This window comes from Nerophis lumbriciformis, linkage group LG17 (genome assembly GCF_033978685.3).
Source record: "Nerophis lumbriciformis linkage group LG17, RoL_Nlum_v2.1, whole genome shotgun sequence".
NCBI classification, from domain to species: domain Eukaryota; kingdom Metazoa; phylum Chordata; class Actinopteri; order Syngnathiformes; family Syngnathidae; genus Nerophis; species Nerophis lumbriciformis.
The window spans coordinates 23,007,501-23,017,763 of NC_084564.2; positions in this window are offsets into that span (position 1 = coordinate 23,007,501).

Here is a 10,263-nt window from a genome sequence, read left to right on the forward strand (position 1 = left end):
ATACGCTATTTTATAGATTGCACACACTGTTTAGTGTGTCGTATTTGGATCTTAGTAAATCAGGCCTTAAGTCGACAAATGCATGTATATCTGTGTATGCAAGGATACTTTTATATCTAAAGTTTGGCCTGGGGCACATTTGAAAAATACTATTATAAAAAAAAACATAAAAATGTTGAAGAAAATGTTGCAATATTTACACTTATTCATTGCTCAAAAAAATGATAAGGAAACAAGCGCAATGTTGTCATGAATTATTGACCTATTCAAGGCTCTAGTCACTTTTGAAAAAGTATATTGTGTGTTTTTGCCGTTAAAAAACAGGGTTTTCTTTGAAGAAAAGACCATAAAACATAAACAAAATAACAACTTCATGACAATGGTCGAATCTGAAGTTGATCGATAGATATTTAAGTGTTGAAAGTAAAAAAAAATATTACCATATGACTTGAACACTTTAATGACTAAGACCCTTCCGAGTCCCTGGGATTTTTAACATACAGTAAGATTGAGGGGAGAGCGAATGGTTACAATATTGTATTAGTTTTGAAAGTGAAAAATATCAAAATGGCACCCGCATGCTATCATTTTTCAGTGTGTGGCCCTCAATGGAAAAAGATCGGACACCCTTTGCCTGTACAGTTTAGTTTTCTATACATGCAGTGATGGAACATTCAAAATGAGGTCATTGCTTCCACTTAAACAATTTGCTCTAGTTCAGTGGTTCTCAAACTTTTTTCACCAAGTACCACCTCCGGAAACACTTAATGACTAACATTGAAATACAGTAGTATAGTCGGCCTAAATATTCATTAAAAGCAAGGCAAAGGTTTTATCCAACAAGTATATTTAATATTTTTTGCCACTGTAACATTACACCCAGTTTGAACAGTCACACTGTGATTGAATATTTATGAAGTGATCCTTTGGCGTACCACTAGATGGAGCCCGCATACTACTAGTGGTACACGTACCACAGTTTGAGAATCATTGCTAACGTCTAAATGACTTAAAAATGTCATGCACAAATGTAATATGAGCACTTCTGATAATCCGCAATAAACACAACTGTACTGTATGAGTTTATTTATTAAACTAGCATGCAAAAGTGCATTTGGAAATGCGTGTAAATTGACAATTATTGAATAAAGCTTTTTTAGGATGAAAGAAAGATGAGGTGACTACTATTATAACCACATACTGTATGTACTGTAATCCCCACATATTATCATGCTTCCCCATGCACACATAATCATGCTAATTAAGCGACCCTCTCCAGCAGGCCCGGCCCTAACCAATCTGGCGCCCTAGGCAAGATTTTAGGTGGCGCCCCCCCCCCCCCTCACAAGAAACCGAATAGCTTTATCTTTGACCTTTTTTTTTTTTTTTTACTTACAACTATACCTAATATATAAAGGGGTGGACAAGTGACTATTACCTGCAGGGCAAACATTAGCTAACCAGAAGGCAATAACAATGTAAACAAAAAACACCTGCTTAAAAGATCTAATACCTGAGGAATGTAAGGTGGGAGTACTGTAATTACCTAACGTTACATTATTATTTTCCATACCAATTTAGCCCCCTCCACAATATTAACCCGACGTTAAAACAGAACTAGCTATTTATTGATTAGCAATTGCCGAATCATAACATTAGCTTAATGCTAACAAGCCAGGTTACTATCACATTCTGTAACAGACAAATGATTTCATGTAGGCTAACGTTACCTACCTGCTACATCTGTCTTTTCTCGTTTCTACTCCTCTTCTTTTCTCTTTTTTCTTCCTTGGGCACCTGACAGTTTTGGCCGTTTTGACATCTTGTGTTGATTTTTTGATGTGGTGACGTCCAAAAAGAGTCATGATACGGGAAGGGAGAGGGGGGGGGGGGCGTAATGTTGTAACAAATAATATTTCTATTAAATAGGCTTTACTTTGCATTTTAATTAACGTGGGATTATTTTTTGTATTTAGAAATAATAGTACCAACTTTCTTTTTTTTTTTCTCCAACATTTGTGGCATTGGCGTGGCGCCCCCTGATGGACGGCGCCCTTAGCATTTGCCTATACGGCCTATGACACGGGCCGGCCCTGCTCTCCAGTGCCTTCAAAATGAAGGGAAAACAGGTGTGATGAGACGCTCAACCACTAGAGGGCAGCAGAGCGTCATCACAAAAAGTTTCCAAAAGTTGTTGATGCAATGAAAGGGGACAGTCTACAGTAAATATACATTTTAGTAGACTTTCATGTGTGGGACCCTTTGGAGGCCGAAGGGTAAACAAGTTTTTGCTACAAAAATAATTACACATCAAAATCAAAGTTATTAAAGGAAAGCACTTGGGGGGGGGGGCGGGTATTTTGCCCATCACCCACAATCTTTATGTGAGAAAAGAACACATATGTTGTTCTTTTGTGTGCGTTCTACAGGGTAAAAAAACTTCTAACAATGCAGATAATGGGGATACTTCTATGAAGCCCACTAAAATGTATAATGTATATTTTTTGCTGGATCTACTCTTTATTTCAGGGGTGTCAAAGTCATATTAGATCGGGGGCCACATGGAGAAGAATCTACTCTCAAGTGGGCCGGACTGGTAAAAAATGGCACGATAACTTCAAAATAAGGACAACTACAGATTGTTTTCTTTGTTTAAAAATATAACGGACACACTGAAAATGTACAAATCATAATGTTGTTGGGTTTTTTTTACACTTACATGTTGCTGTTAATAGTATTGTATCTTTATTTGTCAACTTTCTGAATAAATCATCAGTCAACTCATTGGTGTTAATTTTCAATCTATCAAGATAAAAAAAAATATATCAAAATCAAATTACAGGATGTTATTTATGTAGTTTGCTCATTTTCCTCGACTGGTGCACTACCATCATGTTTTTTGTTTTTTTTTGTACATATGTAGCATTATCTACAAAGATACAAAGAATTGCTATTGTGACATCTAGTGGACACATTTAGTACAGCAGTTTCTTTCACTCAAACATTTTGGCTAATATTTATACTTAACAAACTCATCCCACGAGCTGGATAAAACCTGTTTGCGGGCCTGATCCGATTTTTTTGCTGCAGCTGTTACAAATACTGCAATATTGTACATGGTAATTGGGATTTCTTATATATTGTTACATTGCATACAGGTAAAAGCCAGTAAATTAGAATATTTTGAAAAACTTGATTTATTTCAGTAATTGCATTCAAAAGGTGTAACTTGTACATTATATTTATTCATTGCACACAGACTGATGCATTCAAATGTTTATTTCATTTAATTTTGATGATTTGAAGTGGCAACAAATGAAAATCCAAAATTCCGTGTGTCACAAAATTAGAATATTACTTAAGGCCAATACAAAAAAGGGATTTTTAGAAATGTTGGCCAACTGAAAAGTATGAAAATGAAAAATATGAGCATGTACAATACTCAATACTTGGTTGGAGCTCCTTTTGCCTCAATTACTGCGTTAATGCGGCGTGGCATGGAGTCGATGAGTTTCTGGCACTGCTCAGGTGTTATGAGAGCCCAGGTTGCTCTGATAGTGTCCTTCAACTCTTCTGCGTTTTTGGGTCTGGCATTCTGCATCTTCCTTTTCACAATACCCCACAGATTTTCTATGGGGCTAAGGTCAGGGGAGTTGGCGGGCCAATTTAGAACAGAAATACCATGGTCCGTAAACCAGGCACGGGTAGATTTTGCGCTGTGTGCAGGCGCCAAGTCCTGTTGGAACTTGAAATCTCCATCTCCATAGAGCAGGTCAGCAGCAGGAAGCATGAAGTGCTCTAAAACTTGCTGGTAGACGGCTGCGTTGACCCTGGATATCAGGAAACAGAGTGGACCGACACCAGCAGATGACATGGCACCCCAAACCATCACTGATGGTGGAAACTTTACACTAGACTTCAGGCAACGTGGATCCTGTGCCTCTCCTGTCTTCCTCCAGACTCTGGGACCTCGATTTCCAAAGGAAATGCAAAATTTGCATGGTTGGGTGATGGTTTGGGGTGCCATGTCTTCTGCTGGTGTCGGTCCACTCTGTTTCCTGAGATCCAGGGTCAACGCAGCCGTCTACCAGCAAGTTTTAGAGCACTTCATGCTTCCTGCTGCTGACCTGCTCTATGGAGATGGAGATTTCAAGTTCCAACAGGACTTGGCGCCTGCACACAGCGCAAAATCTACCCGTGCCTGGTTTACGGACCATGGTATTTCTGTTCTAAATTGGCCCGCCAACTCCCCTGACCTTAGCCCCATAGAAAATCTGTGGGGTATTGTGAAAAGGAAGATGCAGAATGCCAGACCCAAAAACGCAGAAGAGTTGAAGGACACTATCAGAGCAACCTGGGCTCTCATAACACCTGAGCAGTGCCAGAAACTCATCGACTCCATGCCACGCCGCATTAACGCAGTAATTGAGGCAAAAGGAGCTCCAACCAAGTATTGAGTATTGTACATGCTCATATTTTTCATTTTCATACTTTTCAGTTGGCCAACATTTCTAAAAATCCCTTTTTTGTATTAGCCTTAAGTAATATTCTAATTTTGTGACACACGGAATTTTGGATTTTCATTTGTTGCCACTTCAAATCATCAAAATTAAATGAAATAAACATTTGAATGCATCAGTCTGTGTGCAATGAATAAATATAATGTACAAGTTACACCCTTTGAATGCAATTACTGAAATAAATCAAGTTTTTCAAAATATTCTAATTTACTGGCTTTTACCTGTATATGTTATATTTTATATTGCTACTATGGTACATTTTTAGTCTACTTTATACCTTTTGTTTTCACCCTCTTTTTGTGCCCTTGAGTGCACGATCCTTTCCATCCTTACCCTTTCTATCCTTTGTAACTGAGCTACTGTGTGGAACAATTTCCCTTGTGGATCAATAAAGTTTGTCTAAGTCTAAGTTTAAGTGTAAAAAACTTCCAACAACGCTCCATTTACGTGCCGTGCCCTGCATACCGAGTTTGTTTGTGTTTTCCTGTGTAGTGCTTTAGTTTTTTGTCTTGTGCTGTTATTTTGGTGGCCTTTCCTGTTTTGTTGGTGTTTTCCTATAGCAGTTTCATGACTTCCTGTGAGCGCTATTCCCCGCACCTGCTTTGTGTTAGCATGTAAGGCTATTTAAGTTGATGCTATCCTGCTTTGTATGGACATTGTTGATTGTCATGTCATGTACCGATGTACTTTGTGGACGCCGTAAGTTTTTGCTGTCGTCCAGCATCTTGTTTCTGTTTACTTGGTAGCCAGTTCAGTTTTACTTGTGTTTTGCATAGCCATTTGTATGCTTCATTGCCTTTTCCTTATGTTCATTTTTGGTTTAAGCATTATATACGTTTTTACCTGCATATTGTGATCACAACAAACCATCCTCGTCTCACCCGACACATTCAGACTTTTACAAAGCAATTAACTACCTGCTGCCATGGAGTTATATGTGGTTACCTTGCCGAGCTCTACACAGCACAGACACTAAGTATCCTACTCAGTGGCCTAGTTGTTAGAGTGTCCGTCCTGAAATCGGTAGGTTGTGAGTTCAAACCCCGGCCGAGTCATACCAAAAACTATAAAAATGGGACCCATTACCTCCCTGTTTGGCACTCAGCATCAAGGGTTGGAATTGGGGGTTAAATCACCAAAAATTATTCCTGGGTGCAGCACCGCTGCTGCCCACTGCTCCCCTCCCCTCCCAGGGGGTGAACAAGGGGATGGGTCAAATGCAGAGGACAAATTTCACCACACCTAGTGTGTGTGTGACAATCATTGGTACTTTAACTTTAAATAAGCAACGGCACATTATTTGCAGATTATAATTACTGATTTGAAAACAATATTTTTGGGACCAGTTAGGTGAAGTTGCATAATTTCCCACGGCACACCAGACAATATCTCACGGCATTAGTGTGCCGCGGCACAGTGGTTGAAAAACACTGATCTACAGAACTGGAGCCAATTTCCCCGCATAGACAGTGTGGATCAGGGGTGTCAAACTCATTTTAGATTGGGGGCCACATGGAGAAAAATCTACTCCCAAGTGGGCCAGACTGGTAAAATCGTGGCATGATAACTTAAAAATAAAGACAACTTCAGATTGTTTTCTTTGTTTGAAAATAGAACAAGCACATTCTGAAAATGTACAAATCATAAAGCTGTTGTTTTTTTTAAACTTACATGTTGCGGTTAATAGAATTGTATCTTTATTTTGTCATTTTTTTATATGTTCTGAATAAATGATGTGATAATGTTCATCAGTCAACTCATTGGTGTTATCTTTCAATCCATCAAGATAAAAAAATTGCATCAAAATCAAATTACAGGATGTTATTTATGTCGTTCGATCATTTTCCTCGACTGGTGCACTAACATCATGTGGTTTATTTTGTACATATGTAGCATCCAGTGGACACATTTAGAACAGCTGTTTCTTTCATTCCAAAATTTCGGGTAAATTTTTATACTTAGTAAACTCATCCCGGGGGCCGGATAAAACCTGTTCGCGGGCCTGATCCAGCCCCCAGGCGGTACGTTTGTAAATAATGGCATGTAAAACTATTATTTTTGATCACTTAATTGCATGTTTTGTCGCCCTGGTTTATGTTTACCTCAAAACTGATATGGTTAACATTATGAGCAAAAAAAGGACATTTCGTAGACACCATATGGTGCGTTCCATTTAGCTGGGAAGTTGGAAGTGGGAGGTGGGCATGACGTCACGGCCGAGCTGTGAGAGTTCCAGTTACAAATTTAGAAATCAAGATGGCCACATCCACAAAAGCTATTTTTGCGCCTTGTCTTGTCTGAATATAAACAACTTATGGGAAAATATGGACTTTTTCTGCAACCTTCAAACACGGTGGATGAAGAGGAAACAGGCGCTATTGCTAGCACTGTAGAACGTATATACCACTGTGGAGGGGGGCGTGGCCTGTGGGCCTGCCGCGAAACGGGGTGTGCAAGGACTCGCCTCGAAGACGGCGACAGGTGAGTAGATGGCCCAGGTGGGCCTTGTTATCTAATCACCTTTATTAGCAGCAGCCGGGACGAGACACGTCAGTTGGAGTTGGAGTGGGAGCCAGAGAGAGAGAGAGAGACACACACAGACTCAAAAAAACACATTTCGCTGAAAAGCAAAAGCCTTGCACTATTTTATGGAAATAAAACAGTGTTGTACCCCTGATCCGGGCTCTCGTGGCAGTGTGTGGTGGTCCGAGGAACCCACTAGAGGGCAACCTCTACAACCACATTATTTAGTTTACGCTACAGTGACTTTACCATGTATAAACTAGTGCTGTCAACATTAACGCATGTGATTAATTAAATAAATGAGCGCGTTACCATAAATGATTGAAGATTAATCACTGTGTTTGTTTTGTGCGCATTGCACGGGCAGTGATCACGTCACACGCCAGTGTGATGATAGTTAGAGCGATGCCATACTTGCCAACCATCCCGATTTTTCCGGGCGACTCCCGAATTTCAGTGCCCCTCCCGAAAATCTCCCGGGGCAACCATTCTCCCGATTTTCACCCACACAACAATATTGAGGGCGTGCCGTGATAGCACTGCCTTTAGCGTCCTCTACAACCTGTAGTGGCGTCTGCTTTTCCTCCATACAAACAGCGTGCCGGCCCAGTCACATGTTGTATGCGGCTTCTGCATACACACGAAGGTGACTGCAAGACATACTTGATCAACAGCCATACAGGTCACACTGAGGTTGGCTGTATAAACAACTTTAACACTGTTACAAATATGCGCCACACTGTGAACCCACACCAAACAAGAATGACAAACACATTTCGGGAGAACGTCTGCACCGTAACACAACATAAACACAACAGAACAAATACCCAGAATCCCTTGCATCCCTAACTCTTCCGGGCAACAATATACACCCCCGCTACCACAAAACCCCGCCCCGCACACCCCAATCTCCCGAATTCAGAGGTCTCAAGGTTGGCAAGTATGAGCGATGCGCCCTTCAAAACAAACTCAGACTGAAGTTTAGATAAAACTGATGTCATTAGTTAGTATTGCAGTGACAAACTTCCTTATCATCGGTGCACATCAAGTTTAAAATAGCATCTTAAAGCGAAACATGAACGTGAAGATGGCGTCGCTAGCATCAATGCTACATGGACAGCAAACAGAGGACAACAAACTACGCTGGCTAAGTTTATCCGAGTTTACCACAAATAAATTAAACAACGATTTTTTTAAATAGACAGCCACCACACGTAGGACACAATACATCTGTGACCAGGTGCTGCAACATCTGTGAAGACCAGGTGCTGCAAGATGTTCATGTTGCTAATTAACGTTGTACAAGGTTTGTACGAAAAAGACATCAGTGCTGTCGTCTGAAAAGGTAAACAAGCTTTTTTGTGTAACTGAGGTTTTGTAATTAGATGAAATCTCATCAACACAGTGGCTTTTTGTCAAGGCACCTTCTATCACACACACACACACACACACACACACACACACACACACACACACACACACACACACACACACACACACACACACACACACACACACACACACACACATTACTGGTTATCATTTGGAATGGGGACCAAGTTTTTGATCATCACTTGTGGGGACCACCCTTTCTACAGGTCGTGGAGGCATACAATCTTTTTGGTAAAATGGCCACTGCCCAGTTAGCTCATACACGTCTTTAAATCTCTGGATTGATGAAGTAATGTCCTGATCATTCTTACTGGGAACCCTGGGGAAAAAGAGTTAATATGGTTCATGGGGACCAAATTTAAATTATTTTGCATAATTAAAACAAATTTGTACGTGACTACTGAGGACCATTTAAAAAAAAAAAGAAGTTCAAATTAAATATGACATGATCCTCAGAATACAGCACTACAGCTGTCCTCTTATAGGAAGTTTCACCACTTAAATGTACCAGCTACAGCCCGATGAGGGGGCTGCTGTGCAAATGTCTCACACTCAAACTAACCAGTAAACATGTTTTATGGGCCAAAGCTTAAAAATCACTTAGGCATCTTCAGAATGGATCTGACTATCATTTAAAAAGGTTTCCCTTTATTGCCAGAACACACACACACACACACACACACACACACACACACACACACACACACACACACACACACACACACACACACACACACACACACACACACACACACACACACACACGCAAATAATAACCTATGTTTACTCATGATTAATCACAGTTTAAGAATATATATATATATATATATATATATATATATATATATATATTTATATTTAAGATTTAGATCTAACATTTAGATATAATAGTTACAGTCAACATTTAACTTAAACATAAATGTGATGAAAATGAGCAAAATCTGAAAAAAGTGAGATAAATATGAGAAAAGTGAGTTAAATCTGAGTTATATATCTGCTAGAAAAGTGTGACTAAACTTTTACATTCAGCACCTCATATGAAATTGCTTCCAGTTTGATGCAGGCCTGCCTACATTTTGGAGCTAAAAGTGTGTGTTCCAAAATGTGCTAAGAACGCGTTAGAAAACAAGTCTAAAATCACTAATGTGTCTAAGTCAGGGGGAATTTTACCTATAGAGTTCATTTTTATGTCCAGAACTATGAAATAAATGGCAATGTTGTCAACATTAGAGGGGCCCTTTAAGGTTAAAAGTGTGACCTAATTTTAAAGGGTCATTAAGCGTCAAAAAGGTAAACAGTTTCTGTCTGGTATAAGACAACAATCGTTGCCAACTTTGAAGGTAGCCAGCTTTGCCCTCACCCCTATTCTTGTACGACAATGAGACACGGAGAACACAAGAGACATATTTGGACTGCTCGTATTAATTGAAAAACATGGCAAGGGGCCAATCACAGAGTGGAGAGAAGACAAATTAAGCGGGGACCTTCCCACTAGGGCGTCTTTAGACGGATTGGATGCCATTGTGTTCATCCTCTCTGCATGAGGATGGAAGCTTAAAAGCTGTTACGTGGCTACTTTTAATATAACCCTCACTATAGGAATAATGATAATAATAAAATGCAATGCAAGTTTATTTATAGAGCACAATTCGTACACAAGGCAATTCAAAGGGCTTTACAGAAAATTAAAAGGAAACATTTTAAATAAAATAGTCAAAATTCAAATTAAAAACATAAAATAATATAATCATAAAAGCTATCATAATCTAAATTAAAAACAAATAGTGTAGATAAAATACTTTCAGTTGTAATATGCACAATTAAATAA